Genomic DNA, 21,279 nt, shown 5'->3' with positions numbered 1-21,279 from the left:
TTGAGCCCCCATAAGGATCAATGGGAATGGGGAGCATGCTAACAATGGGCCCGTTAGCATGCTGGACCACTTGTGGGACCCTCTAAGGACGTCTGGTAAAAACAGGCGTCGTTAGCGGGTCCCGCGAGCGACCTCGTAATGAGGAGGTAGGGGGTTAACGGCCCCGGCAGCTCTACCGGTGCCGTTAACCCCCTACCCCGAGGGTCGTAATGAGTCTGTGTTTTTTAGCATTAAAGTACTTTGCTATGAGCACAAATCAGTTAAGTACTAGTTCATATGTACCCGCTCCTATAATAAAGCTCTCTTATGTTGTCCAAGAATATTGGGAGAAGTGACCTAAGCATCCAATCTACCATTGATAATTCTACTAAACAACCTTAATGTAGCATCAAGTTGTGGTATTCACAGTCTTCCACTCTGGCCATGAAAGTGAAATTACTCCTGTGCACCCAATTGCACTCAACAAGTTTGTCAGAAGCGGGACCTATTTATCTCGTTCATTTTTAAACATGTCCTTCAGACCTGGACTTTTGTTTGCTTCTTAAGTCAGTAGGTAATTCTGTGGCTCTTCCATTAAGAATTTGAGACCCAGGAAGATCTCAATTTGGAATGATGTGGATTCATCATCCTGTGATTCAGGAACTCGACTGAGAAATAATTAATTTGTTTTGAGGGAAGTGCATGTCTTTCTTTCCTTTCATTAATGTAAGGCCTTTGGCCCTGGGTCAGAAGCTTCTGAAAAGTCATGTGGCTTGTCTGATTTCAGGGCATCTTCTATGTCTGACCACATTTTAGTAGCCCATTTGTGGTGGTTTTAGAACATGCATCTTTATACATGCTCCTACTGGGAGCAATGCATTCATAACTTTTGTCAAGATCTTTATGGACATGGACAACAGCCTTCCTTGATGCTTTACACCCGTGACCAAAACAACCTGTGCATTTCTTTATCTTTATGTGGATAGTAGGTTTCCTAACAATGGACAAGAGGGGCATCATTTTAGCGGTGGGTCTGCAGAAAGCTTCTGCAATGTCCATTAGAGGACTATTTGTTATAAGGAACACATACAGATCCAATTCCGATAACCTAAACCATTCTCTGAGGATTCTATTAGGGAATCATATAGGCTCATCTACAATTCATCCCATTATTTGACCTCTCATCTTTCTCCATGATGAAGAAGCAGATGGAAGTTATTGCATCTTTCTGTGACCAGCTTATCTCTCACCAATTGCCAATATGACCCTTTCGTTACAAAGTAGTCAATAGTAGAAGAGATTCTTGTATCCCTGAAGGTCATATAACTTGGTTGATCAGAAGGTGATCTGCCATTCAGAGCTTTCAGTCCACATGGAACAGAAATGGGTGCACATTTACGCCCACTGCATTACACCTGGAATCTTTCATACATGCTTCTGGGAGAAGTCAAACCATCACTTGGCCCGCCTCTTAAAGACCTTTTCTGGGAGGCATTTGCCAGTTGAGGATTAAAGACACCCTGCAGACATTGTCCCTTCCAACCATCATAGGTTGCTTACTTTTCTCAGTCTTCCCTGTGACAGCCCTGAAATCCACCCAGAACTACCTCATGGTACATGCACACCACAGATGCCATACCCATGTTTGGAACATGTCACTCTCCAACGCTTAAGAGGAAGAAATGTTCTCATATGTCCACAATTCACAATGCTCACCATCTGCATGTTCTGCCGGTGGGTGTCACTGGTTGACAGCAACCCAGTCAATGTGTCCTCATATCTTCTGGGAACCCCATCATTTTGTGAATGGATTATAGAGCTGCTAACTACAACATTCTGATCACTTATCCTGAGACCCCTGCCTACTGGCCACAATACTGCCAAAGTGCCCCAGAACTTCTCTGCAGAACCTAGTCATCTTGGAGTTTGCAACTTGCAACCTAACTAGGGCCCAGACCCAAAGCTGCTGATAACTAGGGTACACAGAAAATGGACCCGTATTTCCCGGCTTGCTGGCCTCAACACCACCAAAGATCCCTAGAATGTAAGCTATATTCCCTGCCACTTCCCTTTTTTTCCACACTTTACCCCAGGCTAGGCTAGACACCAGAAAGCTTCGTAACAGCTTAAAGACTCACAATACTATATTTTTATCTGAAAAGATTTCAACTTCATAGCATGAAGAGACACACATTTAAACCTTTGCATTGGTGATATGTATGAACAAGCAAAATATAATTAGATCAGTGCATGATGTTTGAGAGAAAAAAACATACAATTCTATACTGACAATTTTCTTTGGGTTCTGAAAAGAAAAATAACTCACATTCATTGATAATGTGTGTAGCAGGGCACAACACTCTTAGTTGCTTCCCCCAGTTTACTAACAATAGATTGAGGATGAAATTTGGAGACACCCTAGCAAGTACTTTAGTTGATTTTTTATAAAGGCAAATTCATTTTAGATACAGCTTCCATCCCATTTACCCCTCGCTCTTTAAATAAGGCTGGGTTAGTATTAGATTAGAGATAGTGGACTCTCATTCCAATAACCAATTTCTGATCCAGTCAACTACCTTCATTCCTGGGTGTCTTAGGGATAGGGAGAGTGATGCCTTTTGTGTCAATCTGAGATGGCCAAATCACCCCTGCAAGAGATTCCAGTTACTTTGGTCCCTATTAATACTCACTTGATACTCTTGTAGACCCTGCCCGTCTGGCCTGTCTACAGTTGAGTTTGACTCGGCAGCTACCCTACTGTCCAGCTCAGATTCTAGCTTGTGTTGCTTTCTGTCACTCTGCCAGCCACACAGATACCATCTTCACTCATAGCAGCTTTCAAGGCCTGAGCGAGATTTCGTAAGATGCCTTATGCTCAAAGAGCATAGTTACCAGCGAGACAGTCCCGTTTTCTCACTCGAGAGAAACTCACAGAAACTCACAATCGCATTCTGGTAAGCTCCAGATCTTTTTCTAAATTTAGAAATCAACAGTCCCAGCTCATTGCTTGAAGTCCAGAGCTTGTTAAATCTCAACCACGACCTCCGTCGTACAGCAAAACCCCAGGCAAAACACCCCAGACAAAAAGCCCCATGCAAAATGCCCAATGCAAAAAGCCCAGCCTTCCAACTCACAGCCCATTATATACCTTTCCCAAAATCCAGCCCAGCACATATATATTCTGAGCATTTGTAACCAACTATCTGTCAATGTCACTTTCCTCACTCCATTCCCTTTCTTGTGTCAATCCCAACTTTAACACGTGACAGAGCCTTTGAGAATATTCCAACTCTTCGTGCACCCATCAACCCGCTATGGTTTTTGGCAAGCTGCACCCCTCCCACCATTTCTTTGTACACTTGGAAGAAAAATTAAACTTCCAATTCTCTCTTTGTGCGCTCCTGACTGAACAATGGCCATGTTTATTTTCCAAGGCCTGTCATCTTGTTACCTTGCACATTTCACCTTGCAAAACAGGCTGTTCACCCTTTAATTTCTGCTTTTATTTTCTGAATCTAACGCTCACAAGCAAATCTGTTTTGTCTGTGCACATTCTATAATGTGAATATGCTAAGGCCTGCAGCCCACACATCTAGCCCCCTCGGATAACCCCCAATGCTACATATTAATACTAACACACTAAATCACAAACAGCATGTGCTGCAATGTTAACATCTGTTGAAACACCATATGCGCTTAAATTAGTGGCACACCATCTCCCTACAGGAACCTCATGACTTTCCTGAATAGGCACTGGTCTGCCATGTAAAATGGAACACATGTTATCCTGAAACTTAGTCATACGGGGCGTGGAGTACGTTGGGCTGTGAGATGAACGGTAGCTGACTAAGGATCTCAACGTTTTGCCTGTTCCCTGGTTGGCCTTTTGATCAAAGCTGGCCACCACTGTTCAGGTATTTTGCATCCTCTGCCATTATAGCATCACCTAAAGTATATGTACAAGCTAGAGAACATTTTAGCATGCGTTATTTACTCAGAAATGCCTGTTGGGCCATATACCTACTATCTTATGGAAGCCATAGAAAAAAGACATAGGGCCTCATTAAGAGGAGGGCAGTAAGGGGGTAACGGTGCCGGTAAAGGTGCCAGAGCCGTTAACCCCTTACCGTACCATTACGAGGTCCACTCGCGGGACCCGCTCAGGATGCCTGGTTTTACCAGACGTCCTTAGCATGTCCCGCGAACGGACCTGCATGCTAACAATGGGCCCGTCATTAACGGGCCGTTGTTACCATGCTCCCCATTCCGATTGAGCACTATGGGGCTCAAATGGAAATGGGGATGGACCGGGTCTGGGTTCCCTGAATGGGGAAATACCGGGCCCACCAAGGTCAGAACGGCCCGGTATTTCCCCATTCAGGGAACCCGGACCCGGGTTTGGGGGTAGCCATGCCCTTATTAAGGGCATGGCTACCTCCAAACTCGTAATGAGGCCCATAGTCCCAGATCCTTAAGATCTGATAACTCCAATCTGCTAAAAACCACTCACTGCAAAACAAACAAAGCATGCAATGGAGTCTTCAATATAGCTGCCCTTTTGGCCTGGAATCTCCTGACTGCTGATCTGAGAGTTATTGAATCAACTGAGGTGTTGAAGAAAAAAATAAAAACCCTCTTATTTTTCTAGCTCCTCAGAATTCTCTCCACCTAGGACCTCTCTATTCTGTGCATGTAACATCTACTATGAGCTGCCTCACAGTTCCTGCACCCTTAAGCCTGTGGGTACAGGGAGCGCAATACCAATTAATTAACATAACATAACATGTTGTGAACTCTGACACTGCTGTCCAATTAATTATTCTATCTCACCGTACCCAATTGTGCAGCTACGGATTAAGACATTGATTGCAAGTGGTCTATATGATAATGACGTGGTGGAAACCAACCTATATATTCATTATTTTGTCTTAATTACCTTTGGTATTACGGATTTGGCTGAAAACAGAATGTGTTTCAATTATTGTATTCTACCCTGCCTGTGCATTAATTATTTAGTCTGAGCATTCATTTCTTTGGTCAACACCATCCCGTGTATTCATTACTTGGTGGTAACAGCCTATGAATGAATAATTTGTGGTCATAATTGTCCTAATGTTAATAATGTGGTATGAACAGACTGTTAATTTATTATTTGATTACAACTGGTCTATGCATTAATTTCTTTGGTTATATCCAGCCTGTGTTTTTATTATTTTATGTTAACCGCCTCCTCCATTCATTTTTTTTATCGTAGCTGGCCTGTGTATTTATTATTCAGGTGTAACTGGCCAGTATATTAAATATGTGATGTAACTGACCCGTGCATGTCTTCTTCTTGTAAAAAGCCTGTGTTTTAACTCTTTGACCACAACCTGTCTGTGCCTAACTACTAGGTCCACAAACCCTACACTCCTCACTTAACCTAAGTTTAGGTCCACAAACCCTCCACTCCTCGCCTAACCTGAGACTGGGCATACTACTCCCCTCGGTTTCCTCGCCGGGTTGCTTGTAGATCCCTTTCTGGCAAATTGCCCACCACCTCCCTCACCCATTGTTACATCCCCACTCCCTTGTATTGTTCCTATCTGAATCTTCTCCCTCACCCTGTACTTTAATGTATGTGTGTACAAGGCTCTGTTGCTTCCTGAAGCTAGGTCCTGTAGGGATACTGTATAAGGGGGCAGTAAGAGAGCCATGGCATTACATCCAGAGGATACAGTAAATAGTGGAAAAGGGATTCATGTGCAGAATACAGACATCAAATGGCTAGTGCACATTGCAAATGGAAATGCACATTCTTGGGTGTTTAAGATACCAAGAGTTCAAGAAAAACAGGTCATCTGTCCGGTTTGTACTGCATACATACTAATCTAACCTAATCCATTAATACCTTCACCCTATAATTCATAACATGTCGATAACAAAGCAGTGCAAAGCAGGCACAGTTGACAGGTCGGAATTGAAGTGCTTTTTCTGCAATTTAAAACATGCAAGTATTCTCTGGCTGTGCCATTTCTTGCGGTATGGCACAGATTGCGAAAAAGGAATGTGCTTTGCTGAGAGGCAGTACTGTTAAGCCAAGGCCAAAAGGAAGGAAAAGTGTAATTGTGTTGTCCAAGAGTAATACCACGTGTGATTCCGTGGTATGATTTAGAAAGGGGAAGGATTCTGTTTGAATGGCAGCAAGATGCTTTAAATATGGCTGGGAGTGAGGGTGGAGGCAGATGTTGTGCAGAGAAGAACAACAGACATCCTGGCAGACAAGCAGTGGAGAGGGGCAAAGGTTCTTTCCAAGCAGCAGACTGACAGAGGTTTCGAGGCAGGCAAACAGCAGCTGAGCAGAGGGCAGATGATAGACAGAGGAGTGGTTATTCTGGCATAGATTCCAGATTATCCCTATGGGCTGGAGGCCGACTGCATTTGCTGCCAAGCTGACATAGTGAGAGTATCTTCTGTGTGCAAGGTGAGCATGCCAGTAAAAACAAACGTGAGTGCATGAATGAATGAATGAATGGATTTTTCCTTAGTCAGCCAGAAGATTCACTGTGCATTTGCTCAATGTTTCATGCAAATATATTTATAAAAGGCACAAAAGTTTGTTATTAGTGTGGCTTATCCCAGGTCCCACGGTCCAAGGTCGGGGAAACTGGTTACAGTTCATTATCATTGAATGGTGTTTATTTCGGAAAAAATTTTTGGAACTGTTCTTTCACATTCGCACTATCGAATATTGTTATGTAATGATTGCTGCAAAGCAGTGGGAAGTTATCTACCAACTCACTTTGAAAAATGACATTTTGTGTCTGAAACATTTTTGTGACATTTGAGTCACTGTGTTTAATCTGATTATAATGGCAAAAGGGGAAAGGATCTCATGAAAATTATGCTTTGTGGGCAGTAGTTAGACAGAGTGTGTGAGTGTGCAATATTTTGGCTGTGCATGTTGACAGCTGAATAGATCTGCTATAAAGGCAGTAGTCCAGCCTCGTAGATAAGTTGCTGGGGTGACAGGTAGTGCTGTCAAGTTTCCAAGTGTACTAAGCCTGATCATCTATGTTTAAAGTTGACCCTAAATAGAATACAGGCAAAAGAGGGGAGTCTTGTCACACCATATAGGGCAGTACTATAATAATACCACAAGATTAGGTATAGTCCTCTGACAAAATCCCTAACAGTCCACACTTAATAATGATAATAATAATAATAATAATAATAATAATAATAATAATAATAATAATAATAATAATAATAATAATAATAAATTGGTCATAACTGGCTACCTACTTTTTAATTGGTCATACACAATCTGCATATTAATTGTCTGGTATTAATCATCTTGTGATTAAAATTGTTGCTCATTACCGGCTAGTGTTCTAAAATCCTTTGGATGTTATTGGCAAATTTGTTTGTCTTGCCCGTCAGCTTCCATTCAGCTCCTAGAAGTCCAATCACTGAGGTCCCATTTCCTCACTCTCCTACTCACCACACTCTCCCTAACATTCACATAGGTCGGACAGGACCCACATGTTTTCTGGCTATATCCTCCCATCCTTGTTCTATCCCCCTTTCACTCAAAAAGACACGCTGGCTAATATGCCCTCTCCAGCAGGACCTACCCGAATGTCTTGCACTTGAGGCTCTCCATAGTCCCACTTCCTAACACCCACTATACTAATCTCAAAATTCAGCTGTGGAATGCCCAATCACTCTATAATAAAACCGGTTTCCTCACTGTTTTCTTTGACTGTGGCAATCAATGAGACTAGGGTCAATGACAAAACTCTGCCTGATTTCTTGCACTACAAACTGACTTTCTCTTACCTCCAGTGGAGAGAAAAGGTGGCAGGGTAGGCCTTGTGACCAATAGGGCCTGCCTTCTGCACCATTTCCCATCATTGGCCCTGCCCCCTCTTCCTTTGAACACATTGCTATTCATATCCTTGCAACAACCACTCTTACTATTTTACTCCACTATCAACCCCTTAGGTGTCCAAAGTCTTTAATTCCTTGACTTTGCTCAACATAGATTCCTTTCCCACAGGGGCCCTTGTTGCTCATTATTTCGAGTTTGATTCCAAACTCTCCGACAATTCCCTGGTTACCCTTCACAACCAACTCAAACACAATGTGTGCAATTCGTCTTACCTATTCTTCATCACTTCAGCCGACTGCTTTACTCCCCTGCATGAACCCTGCTCTCTTTGGCCTTTCCTTCCTTCACATTTTTATTTCTGTTCCATCACCACTTACCCTACCACATAGCACTCTTATTTATTTATTTATTTATTTATTTATTTATTTATTTATTTATTTATTTATGTATTTATTTTCACATTTATAAAGCACACTAAACCCAAGGACATCAAGACACTGTTACAACATGTTACATAAGTTAAGGGAAGAGAAAAGTCAATTCAAATGCAGATAGTGATACTGTTCAGATGTTACACAAAGAGACAAGTTTTTAAAGCTTTTGTGAAGTCCCAGTAGGATTGTCTGGCTCGCAGGGCAGAAGGCAAGGCATTGCAGTGTTTAGTTGTCATTGTAGGGAAACCTGAGCCTCCCGCCTTTGTCCGTTTGAAGGTCGGCAGGATAAGTCTGTGAGTATAGGCCAAACTGGTAGGTCTGGAGGATTGTACTTTTTGGATTTTTCCTGATAGAAATGGGGGAGCAGTTTTGGCGAGGCATCCCTACGTAATTGACAAGCTTTGTAATAGTATCCGTTCACACACTGGAGCCAGTGAACCATTTTTCTTATGGCAGAGATTTTTTTTTTTTTTTCTCAAAATGTTGAGCACTGCTCGAAGTGCGTTATTTTGGATCACCTGCATTTTTGGGTTATTGGAGGAGGAGGTGCCAGCAAAGAGTTTGTTGAAATAGTCCAGTCTGAATCCTACAATTGCAAGGGCAATTATCAGACAGGTATCCTTTGAGAGGAAAGGTCTGGACAGATTGATACATTTTGTGGCAGAAGTGGCAACAGCGTTCACTTTGCAGGTTATGTTACGCTCACCTGGTTCCCACAGAGGCGTCGATCGGAACTGGACAGCTGCGGTCTCCACCAAGGTGACGCGTAGGGCCGAGATGACAGACTGGACTGGCCCACCTAGCTTTGTTTGCTCGGCCCGTAGGAATATTCTTCTGCAAATGGAGAAAGGGAATTAACCACCCGTGGAGTTGAGCGTAAATCCCCCCACCCCAGCTGTTCTCCCCAGAGATCACCTTTGATGATCCCTCTTATAGTCTCACCTGTTGGTTTGAAAAGATGAGCTCTCCATCCTGCTTTGAGCGCAGGGGCGCGTTGATAACCAGTTGCTTCACTGGCTTGAAGGAATTGGTGAGTTCCAGAACAATATTGACCCCGAGATTCCCGTTAAGACGATGTAAGTATAAAGGTCGTAAGAGTTCAAATGCCTGACTTTCACTTTTGTCCGATTCCTTGCAGGTTGCAGCTTGACCCTAAAGAAGAGTTCCTCGTGGCAACCAGTAGTATTCTGGTAAGGATTTGTATTTTCCAACACAGTTCGATAAAATAATGTCAATATGTAACCTGTTGCTTTCTCCCTTATTCAGGCGCTGAGAGAAAGTATGAAGTCTCAGGGAATAATACCTCCGGCGGTAAAATCAGGTAAGTCTATTGTGGTGAGGAGGGTTCCCCTTGTTAGTCCCTTTGTTTCACCTTGCTGTCCTTTTGTTTCCCCTTAGGGGCCGGGGTTCGGCGAAGATGCAGTGGAAGCTGCGTCGACCCGTGAAGAGGAATAGTACCCCCGGTGATAAAATCAGGTAAGTCTATGGGGTGGTAACTAATATTCCTCTGTGTATTCCCTTGGCTCACCTTGCTGTTCTTGTCTTCTTCTTAGGTGCCGGAGTGCAGCGGGAACATGCACGAGGATGCGGTGGAATGTGAAGATGCTGCGAAGGCTGGTGGGTTCAGCGCGGCGCTGCAGCAGACGAGGCGACGCGCATAAAATAACTTCTTTCTTCCAGCTCGAAGGCGCGATGGATCGGGAATTCAGGTAAGGATCAAAGGTATTGCTCTTGTTCTAACCTTTTCTCCTTCTTTTTCCCTTTTTCTAGGAGCTCTGGATTCGAGGCGGGCGTGGCAGAAGGCTGGATGCAGACTTGCAGGCACGGTGAGCGTTACGCTGCTGGATGCAGAATAACGCGAAGCGTGTGTTGCTCTTCGGGCTTGGTTTAAATAGCCTCCAAAGTGGTCCCAGGTAAGTATTCCTCCCCAGCCCCGCCCGAGTAAAAAAATAAGCCCTAAGTAAAGTAGTCCCTTCCAAGCCTCCTTTGGCTTGGAGCTCTTGCAGCATGGTCTGCATCAGGTAAGTTTGCAGCATGGTCTGCATCGGGTAAGTTTTAATCTATGAGCCTGGCACCTATGGCGCCAGGACTGACTCTCCATATGAGCCTGGCGCCATAGGCGCCAGCACTATACCCAAATAGCCCCTAGCAGGGGTTGTTGGGCTTGCTTAGGATAACTTGATGCCTGCTTCCGGGGTTGCTGGACTTGGTCTGGGTCCCCGGGGGTAGGCATCATGACAGCACTCCCCCCCAAGGCCCCTCCTAAAGTTGTTCTTCCCTGTGGTTTTGGTTCGTCTGGGAAATTTCGGTGGAATTTTTTCACCAATCGGGGTGCATGAACATGGTCACTAGGTTCCCATGACCTTTCCTGTGGTCCGTAACCTTTCCAGTCGATTAAATAAAAGAGTTTTGACTTTATCAGCTTGGAGTCCAGGATGTTCTTAACTTCAAATTCGGGTTCTCCGTCTACAAAGATAGGGTCTGGTGGCTTGGTTAGTCTTGTCCCTGGTTGCACTGGCTTCAAAAGTGACACATGAAAGACGGGGTGAATTTGCATATTAGCAGGTAAGTCCAACTTGACAGCCACTGGGTTGATAATGGCCTTAATAGAGTAAGGTCCCAAATATCTGGGGTTAAAGGTCTGTGTTCCCTTTAGAGGTATATGTTTTGTGGCTAACCATACTTGGTCCCCTATCTGGTATTGTGGAGTATCACTTCTATGCTGATCAGCATCTTTCTTGTATTTTTCTTTCGCCTGTTTTAAATGTGTAGTTGCTTCCTTAAAGGCTTGTGTAATCGTAGTGTGCAGATGGTCCACTGTGGGCATTTCTAAGTGTTGGGGTGAGTCAAGGCCTGAGGTTCGAGGATGGTGCCCATATAGGGTATAAAAGGGGCTTTGTCCAGTTCCACAGTGTACTGAATTATTGTATGCATATTCGGTGATCCAAAGATTGTCTTTCCAATTACTCTCAGTCTGATGTAACATACAACGCAGGTATGGTTCGAGAGTCTGGTTGGTCCTCTCCGTTTGACCATCGGTCTGGGGGTGGTGACTGGTCGATAACCTCACATCGATTTGCGCCAATTGACAGCATTTTTTCCAAAAATGTGAAATGAATTGACTGCCCCGGTCAGAGACCAATATGGACGGAAATCTGTGTATGCGAACAATGTTCTCGAGGAACTCCTTGGCTAGGATTGCAGCTGAAGGTAATCCCTTTAAAGGAATAAAGTGGGCCATCTTGGAAAAAAGATCCACAATAACTAGAATGGTGTTAAATCCATTGCATGGGGGTAGATCAGTAATAAAGTCTAACGATAAGGTGTGCCATGGTGTAGGCGGAATGTCTAAAGGTTGTAAGAGTCCAGCTGTTTTTTTCTTTTGACTTTTGTTTTGGGCGCAAATGCCACAAGACATCACAAATGATTTAATATCCTTACGCCAGGTGGGCCACCAGAATTGTCTTTTAATTTTAGCTTCAGTTTTTGCAATACCTGGGTGCCCCTCCATTAGGGTATCATGATAACGGGAAATGACTAGCTCTTGTAGTTCCTTGTGTGGCAGAAATAGCCACCCTTGGTAATAAGGCAGATCATTGGTGACAGAGTAGTCCGGGCCTTTTTTAACCCAGTCCTGCAGGGCTGTAGGATCAAAGAGTTGCTGGATCTTTACCTGAATATCCTCTATTGTCTGGACAGTAGTCATGCCAAGAATTCTTTTTTCGGAAATTACAGGTACTGGTTCTGGCTTCACTTCTGCCTCTCCCATCCCTATTCGGGATAAGGTGTCTGCTTTACCATTCTTACATCCTGGTCGATAGGTTATTACGAAATCGAACTCGGCAAAGAACAATGCCCATCAGAGTTGACGTGATGATTGGGCCTTGGCTGTCTTTAAATACTGTAAGTTCCGGTGATCGGTGATCACAGTAATGGTATGCCTGGCACCGAGAAGATAGTGCCGCCAAGCCTTGAAGGCGGATTTAATGGCTAATAACTCCTTGTCGGTAACCGCATAGTTTAACTTGGGTGCCGAGAACTTTCTGGACCAAAATGCTACTGGATGAAGCTGGCCAGTTTCAGGGTCCTTTTGAGACAGGACAGCTCCCATGGCTAGACTGGATGCATCAGTTTCCACTATGTATGGAAGTTCAGGGCGCGGGTACTTTAATACAGGTGCAGACGTGAATTTCGCTTTCAGCTCTTGGAAGGCATTTTCAGCTTCTTCAGTCCACATAAAGCGTTTATTTTTTCGCAAGAGTGCTGTGATGGGATGTACAACATGTGAAAAATCCGGGATGAATCTGCGGTAGAAATTGGCAAAGCCGAGCATGCATTGTACTCCTTTAACTGAACTTGGTAATGGCCACTTAAGGATTGCGTCCACCTTTCGTGAGTCCCTTTGGGGTCAGGATAAACCCAAGAAATTAAACTTCTCTTGCATGAAAAACGCATTTTTCCAGTTTTGCATATTGTTTGTGCAGGCGCAATTTCTCAAGGACTGCTCGGACGTGCTTCACATGGTCAGATTCTGAAGAGGAGTATACTAGAATATCATCGATATATACGACAACACAAACATCAATGAGTTCACGAAGGACATCGTTCATGAAGTATTGGAAGGCTGCTGGTGCATTGCACAACCCGAAAGGCATCACCTGGTATTCGAATAACCCATACTTAGTGCAGAAAGCAGTCTTCCATTCGTCGCCTTATTTTACACGTACCAGATGGTATGCCCCCGGTGATCTAATTTAGTGTATATACAAGCGTCCTTCACTTTGTCTAGTAGTTCAGGGATCAGAGGCAATGGGTATCAGTTCTTAACAGTTATCGGTTCAATGTGCGGTAGTCTATGCAGGTTCTGAGGTCACCTTCCTTTTTGGGCACGAAGAACAAAGCTGAAGATGCAGGGGACTTGGATGGGCGAATAAAGCCATTGGCAAGGTACTGGTCTAAGTATTGTCATAGGTGAAGGTTCTCAGGTTCAGTAAGGGCATAGATCCTGCTACAAGGGGGTTGGGTTGTGCACTGGGTATGAGATCGATTTGACAATCGTATGATCTGTGAGGAGGTAAGGTGTTTGCCTGTTCTTTTTGGAAGACATCCTGGAATTCTTGGTATTCTGGAGGTAGTTGCATGACTGCTGTGGTTACTGTGGCCAGGCCTGCATTCTGACTTTTCTTTGGGTAACAGGTTTGTGCACGATCCGGGAAGGTTATTCTCTTCTCTCGCCAATCAATACAAGGATTATGTGTTTCCAACCAAGGTATCCCCAGTATTGCTTGGAACCGTGGGGCTTTGATTAGATCAAACACAATAGTCTCTCGATGCCCATCTTGACCCAATAGTGTCATCTGTACGGTGGAATGAGTTACAGGCCCAGAGGCAATTTCAGTTCCATCGACTGTGGTGATGACATCTGAGGTGGTTTTTTCGGCAGAGAGGTAGATTCATCCTGGAAGCTAATTCATAGTCCACATAGTTTCCTATGGTCCGCTATCAATGTATGCCCTTACTGAGTGCATACGCGATGACTGCCCTGGATCTATGAGGACCATTGGTATGATGAAATGCAAGGTCTGAATATCCTTCTTTAAGCTCAGCAAGCGGACCTCTACGCTTGTCGGGCGTGGTCGTTTCCTGAGTCTGACTCCATATGGCTTTTATCAGCAGCTCCTACCACCTTCTTGGGTGGTTTTACGGGGCATTCCCATAGAAAATGACCAGAAGTTCCACAATATAGACACAATTGTATTTGCCGTCTCCTTTCTCTTTCCTTCTGGGTTAAGGATCCTTTAACCACTCCGATTTGCATGGGTTCTGAAGCATCTGCTCCTTTGGGGTTAGCGTGGGTTTTGACCAACACCCGATTCTCAAACTTGGCTCGATCAGCCTTTCTGTTCTGAAGTCTGTGATCTAACTGGACCACTAAGTATATATATTTAGCGCAGTCTTGAATTGGGTTCACGACTTGAGCGAAGACATCCTTGAGTTCTCCTCGAAGCCCTCGATGAAATAACATGATTTGTTTTACCTCAGGCCATCCAGTTTCCATTATCAACCTATTAAAGGTTGCGATGTACGATAGAAGGTCTTGGTTACCCTGTCGTAGGGACAAAAGTTCGTTATCCAGGGCCTGTCCTTGGGAGTGCCGGGCAAATAGTCTTTCCATGCTCATTTGAAAGCCCTGAATATCCCAAAGAATTGGGTCATCCTGAGTAACTAGTGGAATTGACCAATCAGCTGCACTGCCGCTGAGATATGACAATACAAAGGCTACCTTGGTTTGATCGTTTGGGAAGGCACCATGTCTGCATAAAAAGTGCAAGCGGCATTGGTTCATAAACACGGCGAACCTTTTGGGATCTCCGGCAAAGCGTTCGGGTGGAGCTAATGGAATGTTTCCTGGTAGGTTTATTTGCACCGGGTTATTTGATGACACAGGAGCTGGATTTCCCCCGGAACCAGGTAGGGGTGCTTGTCCAGCCTGGCTTTGCAATAGTTGCCTAACAAGGTCATCAGTTCGCTCCTTTGACAAACTCAGTTCTCTCCTAAGGGCATTGGTTTCTTGACGAGCGGAATGAAATGATATGATATGATATGGCATTTGTAACGTGCCTATACACAAGTGTTGCAAGGCGCGACGAGGCGGGGAAGGGGGAACAAGGGTAGACAGACAACGATCCTACTAGGCCAGGTGTCATTCAGATCGCGCAAGTGCAAGGGTAGAGCGGAAGGGAAAAGTGCAGGGGGGGAAGGTAAAGGGAAAAGTGCAGTACAGGGTTATAGCATACAGGATAAATAACAAGGGCCAGCTGGTGGCAAGTGCGAGGTAAGTGCAGACAAGTGCTGGGAAGAGGGGCTGTAGGGATACAGACACAGTCCCGCAGTGCAGGGGTTGCCAGGGAGGCAGTACAGGGGAGAGTGGCTGGCCAAGGACCGAGAACGGTGAGTGGCCCAGTTGCAGATTCAGTGCAGTTTCAGTAATTTTAGCAGGGGAGAGGGGGAGAGAAAGCGGAGGCAAAGAGGAAGGTTTTGAGGTGCTTCCGGAACCGGAGATGGTTCTCCTCAAGTTTCAGGGAGGCAGGAAGGCTGTTCCAGAGGGAGGCCCCTGCAGCAGAGAGAGATCTGCCCCCAACTCATTGTTTGGAGAAGCGGCTGACCCTGAGGGAGTTGGAGGCGGATGAGCGAAGAGCACGAGAGGGAAGATATTTAGGAAGAGAGAGTTGAAGGTATTTTGGCCCAAGGCCCCAGACAGCCTTGTGGACAATGCAGAGGGTTTTGAACTTAATCCTCGCTGCCACTGGGAGCCGGTGCAGAGATTTCAGTCCTGGAGAGATACGGTCCCTGGGCTTGAGGCCAAGGACAAGTCTTGCAGTCCTGTTCTGGATGAGTTGCAAAGGGCGGAGAGTAGAGGCGGGCAGATTTAGGTAGAGGCTGTTACAGTAGTCCAGCTTCTAGAGAACCAGGGCTCTAGAGACAGTGAGCTTCTGGGGGAAGGAAAGGAAAGGAAGTATACCTCTGAGGAGGTGTAGTTGGTAGTGTGACTTCTTAGAGATGTCGGATATGTGAGGAGAGAAGGATAGTGTAGAGTCGAAGATGACCCCGAAGTTTTTTGCTTGTAGGCAGGAGCAGGAAGAGGGCCAAGAGACGCAAGCCAGAGAGCTGCAGGGAAGGAGGGAGTGGGTGTGCCGATGAGTAGAATCTCAGTCTTACTGGCGTTAAGGCAGAGGTTGTTGGCGGCACACCATTCCTGGATAGCAGAAAGACAGTCAGAGATGATGGAAGGAGAAGAGGAGGCTGAGGGTAGCCTGAAAATGAGCTGGGTATCATCCGCATAACACTGAAAGTTGGGGCAGAGAGCGGCGATGCGGTGGGCGAGAAATGCCAGATACTGGTTGAACAGCCAGGGAGAGAAGTTAGAACCCTGGGGGACACCACAGGTAGAGAAAAAGATGTCAGAGAGGAAAGACCCCAGTTGGACCTGGGAGGGTCGATTTGAGAGGAAAGAGGTCAGCCACGCCAGAGCCTGATTAGTGATACCCAGGTTATCACGGAGACGGTTGAGCAGGATGGCATGGTTGACAGTATCAAAGGCAGAAGAGAGATCAAGCAAAATGAGAACACATGGAATGTTAGAGTCAAGGTCCGAGAGCAGGTCCTCATGGATGTTCAGGAGAACAGTTTCTGTGCTTCTGGCAGCACTTCAGCCCTCAGTTCCCCTAGCAATTGGGGCAATTGGTCAGTCTCTGAGGTATCCATAATGCCCGGTGGGAATTTGTGGGTAGGCTTCGCGTTCTGTTATGCTCACCTGGCTCCCACAGAGGCATCGATCGGAAGGGACAGCTGCGGTCTCCACCAATGTGATGCGTAGGTCCGAGATGACAGACTGGACTGGCCCACCTAGCTTTGTTTGCTTGGCCCGTAGGAATATTCTTCTGCAAATGGAGAAAAGGAATTAACCACCCGCGGAGTTGAGCGTAAATCCCCCACCCCCGCTGTTCTTCCCACAGATCACCTTTGATGTCCCCTCTTATAGTCTCACCTGATGGTTTGAAAAGATGAGCTCTCCAGCCTGCTTTGAGCGCAGGGGCGCGTTGATAACCAGTTGCTTCACTGGCTCGAAGGAATTGGTGAGTTCCAGAACAATATTGACTCCGAGATTGCCGGCAAGACGCCGTAAGTATAAAGTTTGTAAGAGTTCAAATGCCTGACTTTCACTCTTGTCCGATTCCTTGCAGGTTGCAGCTTGACCCTAATGAAGAGTTCCTCGTGGCAACCAGTAGTATTCTGGTAAGGATTTGTATTTTCCATCACAGTTCGATAAAATAATGTCAATATGTAACCTGTTGCTTTCTCCCTTATTCAGACGCTGAGAGAAAGTATGAAGTTTCGGGGAATAATACCTCTGGTGGTAAAATCAGGTAAGTCTATTGTGGTGAGGAGGGTTCCCCTTGTTAGTCCCTTTGTTTCACCTTGCTGTCCTTTTGTTTCCCCTTAGGGGCCGGGGTTCGGCGAAGATGCAGTGGAAGCTGTGCCGACCCGTGAAGAGGAATAGTACCCCCGGTGGTAAAATCAGGTAAGTCTATGGGGTGGCACTAATATTCCTCTGTGTATTCCCTTGGCTCACCTTGCTGTTCTTGTCTTCTCCTTAGGTGCCGGAGTGCGGCAGGAACATGCAGGAGGATGCGGTGGAATGTGAAGATGCAGTGAAGGCCGGTGGGTTCAGCGCAGCACTGCAGCAGGCGAGGCGACGCGCATAAAATAACTTCTTTCTTCCATCTCGAAGGCACGATGGATCGGGAATTCAGGTAAGGATCAAAGGTATTGCTCTTGTTCTAACCTTTTCTCCTTCTTTCTCCCTTTTTCTAGGAGCTCTGGATTCGTGGCGGGCGTGGCAGAAGGCTGGATGCAGACTTGCAGGCACGGTGAGCGTTACGCTGCTGGATGCAGAATAAGGCGAAGCGTGTGCTGCTCTTCGGGCGTGGTTTAAATAGCCTCCAAAGTAGTCCCAGATAAGTATTCCTCCCCAGCCCCGCCCGAGTAAAAATATAGTACCTAAGTAAAGTAGTCCCTTCCAAGCCTCCTTTGGCTTGGAGCTCTTGCAGCATGGTCTGCATCAGGTAAGTTTGCAGCATGGTCTGCATCAGGTAAGTTTTAATCTATGAGCCTGGCGCCTATGGCGCCAGGACTGACTCTCCATATGAGCCTGGCGCCATAGGCACCAGGACTGGACGCAAATAGCCCCTAGTAGGGGTTGTTGGGCTTGCTTAGGATAACTTCATGCCTGCTTCCGGGGTAGCTGGACTTGGTCTGGGTCCCCGGGGGTAGGCATCATGACAGGTTAAGGACAGTGAGGCAAACAGGTAAACTCCCAAGGTCTTTACTGTGGAAAAGGCAGAGATGGTGTTGCCATCAATATTGAATTATGCATATTGTGCATTGAGATTCTTCAGCACTGATGGGGAGCCTATCAGGAGGATCTCAGTCTTTTCATCATTTAGGCAGATTACTTAATGCAATTTTCAAACTGTTCTCCCTACCTGGCTAAAGTCAGATCCTGTCTACTAGCTCTGTGTACCACACCTCAGATCTATTTATCAAGGCTTTCTGGACTTCTTCAGCTTGGCACTTGCATCTCCCTTTGAGCACCCCTATCCTGGTTCGTCCTTGCTCTTTCATCCACAACGACCGCATACAGAGCTCAAGGTTACATACCCTCTCCTGACCACTAGAAAGATCATTCTACTCCTTTTGTGAGACACACAGAGGTCCGACTCTCCTGCTCTGCTTCTATACTATATAGATGCCTTCTTGGTATCTCGACTCCACTGGTCTCAAAATCGTCTTACAATACTAACTTAATTTCCTCTCTCCAATTCCATCCCCTCCAACTCTCCTCCATTCTCCTGAACATTTTCTTCCCCTTCTTCCCTGTTCCATCTTCTCCTCTCTCTCAACTATTGACTGCCAAAACCCTCCGAAATTAGACCATCAAGGAGCTCTCCTATGCTTGCCACCCACTCCTTGTCAACACCACCACTTGCATCTGCTCCCCCTTTATATATTTCTCTCAAACTGCCTGTATACAGTTGCACTACAAGTTCTCCTGTGAAACTTTGTCCCACAGACCACCATGAAACTACCACACTTAACCTGCTACCACTTCACCCATCTTTTACCTTACTGTTGCATCTGTGGTCTTCTCTGCTTGCTTAAAAATGACATATGTTTTACACACCCTCGAAATATAGTCTACTGACCCTGATGGCCCAGCTATGTATTGGACTTTCATTCTCCTCTGACACTACTCCACACTATTCCAAATCCCTCAAACATGTAGTGGGGTTTACCTGGAGACTAACAGGCTCTTTGACCCTTTCTGGTCTGGGATCTGCAGCAGATGTTCCATGGAGGTGGCACTCACATAAATGACCAACTTCTGCAAAATTGCCCACTGCAAACTCTTCTCAATTCTCTTCTTCCTTGATCACCCTCCAGCCTGGGACACTGTCCATCAACACTGTCTTATGTTTACTCTCTCTAACATTGACATCTGTCTTTCTGCCCTTGGCTTGATTGCTTTCTACAGATAAGACCAGTGGTCACCATTTCATGAAACATTAGCACCTTCACTCTGACTTACTTTCTCTTATTTGGTGTTTTACAGTGATCAGTTCATTCCTGTTATCTGCATCTCCTTACCTCCTATCTCTGTAAGTTAATTTCTCCCTACAGTTTCTCCTACTGCCTATTTTCAGATGACACTCCAATCGTCTTCTTCTCTTCCTTAGCTCCTGGACTGTCCTCTTGCTGCTTATATAAATGCCATCTGTCATGGGATGCCACTTATGAACTTATGTACCTAAAGCTCAACTCTTCCAAAACTGATTCCATCAACCTCCAAGCTTTCATCGCCACGCTTCATCTTTCCTCAACGCTATAATTTTCTTCTGATTGATTCACCACCTCCCAAAGGGTTGTAATCTTGGGTTTCTCTTTTAGGACTGGTGCAATTATGTAAACAAACTCCAGTCCTAGAATATTTGGGGAAAGTGTTGGATAGTGTCTTTAAAAAAATATCGAGTCACCCTCGTTGTTTTCACCAGCGATTTCACTGGATACACAAACTAAATCTCTGACAATTAATCATCTCTCCTGCCACAGGAGCCAGGATAAACTTATTTAAAATGTTAAGATTCATTTTCATCTATCACTCTATTAAAATCTTGATTTCCAGTCTTGTCTTCTGCAGTCTGGCCTACTTTTTTAACATCCTCTTTTGTCTTCCTCTCTACTCTTTTCTCTGTATAAAAATACAATCCTTACCTGGGCAACTTGACTGCTCTTCGGCATCCCACTATATGTAACAGTAACCCTTCAAATAACTCTACTTCTTGTATTTAGACCCATTTATAGACAGGCCTCTCCTCTTCCCCACTGGGACCACTTTTTCTCTAGTCGCCCGCTAACTTGTATCCTGTGACTCCAAGCCTTCAATGTAACAGACCCCACCACCCACGCCCTCGCTCTGCCTCCTCCATGTGCCTCTCCACTCTTCTTGTTAACATCAAATGAAACTCCCTACTCGCTGCAATCAAAAACACTGTGGGCCCGATTCATGTAATTATATGCACAGAAAGTAAGGTATATGTGTGCACAACTGCGCGCAAATCCACCTTTGTCGATTCATGTAATTGAATGTGTGGTACTTTTCCTGGACTTGTGTGGAGTTCGTACTGGCTCGGCACGTCTGTGTGAGCCATCGAGAGCCTTGCGCGAGACTCCGAGCAGAGCGTAGCCGTGGCACGCACAGAGGGCCGGGAACGGGGCAGAACACCAAAAGTGGGGAAGAACTTGCGAAAAAGAGGGCGCTTCTTGAGGGAAGTCCTGCAGGCAGTCCCTCGCACGCCCACTATTGTGCTGCCCGAGTCGTATTCATTAATTCGATCATGCAACCTCTCGGTGGGGAAATGGCCATGCAAGTCCTCCAGACCATCCATCACCCGAAGGCAGGAGTATGTACACTTGCGTGTAGGACTTGCAGCACGGCGGTGGGGTTGCATTTTGGATTTCAGGGTGCATGTACTCAACCGGGGCTCCGATGTAACTTAGTGGTGCACGTTAGCAGTGTAGCAGGGTGCAAGAACGGCTGCAGGGGTTGATACACAGATTTTCCGAGTTCAGACCAATTGATGATTTTTCATGCGCAGATTGTTGGAGTGCTGGGAGCAGTTACAGGGGACCCTGCGCAGGGTCCCCAAGATGCAGGTCTGCTTGCGGGACACCCCAACAACTGTTTGAAGTGTGCATTTATTCGTGCCCCGGGGAGTGCAAAAAGGTAGCTTATCTGGCAGTGTGCGCGTGTCGGGAGCGTCCCAGCTGCGAATTGCAAATACGGTTACTTTGTGCAAACAATTCCATGAATTCCGGGGTGCACATTTTTTCTTCTGTGTGCAGGCTCGAACAGTGTCCTTCTCACATGGCACA

Source organism: Ambystoma mexicanum, chromosome 8, assembly GCF_040938575.1.
Source record: "Ambystoma mexicanum isolate Mex_15411 chromosome 8, UKY_AmexF1_1, whole genome shotgun sequence".
In the NCBI taxonomy this organism is placed as follows: domain Eukaryota; kingdom Metazoa; phylum Chordata; class Amphibia; order Caudata; family Ambystomatidae; genus Ambystoma; species Ambystoma mexicanum.
This window is presented reverse-complemented; position numbering follows the sequence as displayed.